Here is a 1,287-nt window from a genome sequence, read left to right as displayed (position 1 = left end):
TGTGGACCTGACGAGGGAGTCACGGAGGGAGTGGTCTTTTCGGAACGCTGATAGGGGAGGGGAGGGAAATATATCTTCTTCCTGACCTCTCCGCCCCCACCCCCACTCCGGTCTATCACCCTCACCTTAACCTCCTACCACCTATCGCATTTCCAACGCCCCTCCCCCAAGTCCCTCCTCCCTACCTTTTATCTTAGCCTGATTGGCACACTCTCCTCTTTCCTGAAGAAGGGCTCATGCCCGAAATGTCGATTCTCCTGCTCCTTGGATGCTGCCTGACCTGCTGCGCTTTTCCATCAACACATTTTCAGCTCTGATCTCCAGCATCTGCCGTCCTCACTTTCTCCCATAAAAAAAGACCAGCCTCATTTAGTTTTTAAACTTTCCGTTTTGCCCCAACTTATGGAGAAATATTTCTGGAAATTACTCCTGAATAGCCTCTGCCCATAATTTTAAAATTCAGCCCATTTCTTCTGGATTCTACTACGAGAAGAAATCTTTTCACCTCAGCACTCACCAATCTCCTAAATGCGTTAATTAGATAATCAATTAATCTCCAAGGCTTTCCGAGGAGAGTTTGATTAAATTCTTGCAATGGTGATAACAGTATGTCTCATTTTCCAGGTGTTTATTATGATCCCAGATGCAGGACTAACACCTTTAACCATGCTGTACTTGTGGTGGGATACGGCATTCAATCAGGAATGAAGTTCTATATTGTTAAAAACAGGTAAGGTGGCTGGAACATTACATTCTCCCAGACTGTGTGGATATGGTTGGGTTGTAGGGATTAGGGAGCAGGTAGAATGTAAAATGGACATTGTGGCCTATTGCCTCCTCAAATCTTCCTGAATTCTTCCCACTGCCACTGGGATTCTAAATTGGAGAAAGGCTAATTTTGATGGTATTAGGCAAGAACTTTCAAAAACTGATTGGGGGCAGATGTTCGCAGGTAAAGGGATGGCTCGAAAATGGGAAGCCTTCAAAAATGAGGTAACGAGAGTCCAGAGACAGTATATTCCAGTTAGGGTGAAAGGAAAGGCTGGTAGGCATAGAGAATGCTGGATGACTAAAGACATTGAGAGTTTGGTTAAGAAAAAAAAGGAATCATATGTCAGGTATAGACAGGATAGATTGAGTGGATGCCTAGAAGAGTGTAAAGACAGTAGGAATATACTTAAGAGGGAAATCAACAGGGCAGAAAGGGGACATAAGATAGCTTTGGCAAATAGAGTTAAGGAGAATCCTACAGGCTTTTACAAATACATTAAGGACAAAAGGGTAACT

The 1,287-nt window shown here is 43.7% G+C and overlaps 1 pseudogene; it reads left to right on the top strand.

Annotated features, from left to right (window-relative positions):
* The window catches only part of LOC122547956, a 13,336-nt pseudogene that overhangs the window by 9,317 nt on the left and 2,732 nt on the right, over positions 1 to 1,287 (top strand).

This window comes from Chiloscyllium plagiosum, unplaced genomic scaffold, assembly GCF_004010195.1.
Source record: "Chiloscyllium plagiosum isolate BGI_BamShark_2017 unplaced genomic scaffold, ASM401019v2 scaf_8759, whole genome shotgun sequence".
Lineage (NCBI taxonomy): Eukaryota > Metazoa > Chordata > Chondrichthyes > Orectolobiformes > Hemiscylliidae > Chiloscyllium > Chiloscyllium plagiosum.
The sequence above is the reverse complement of the archived record's forward strand: the minus strand, read 5'-3'. Positions and strand labels throughout refer to the sequence as shown.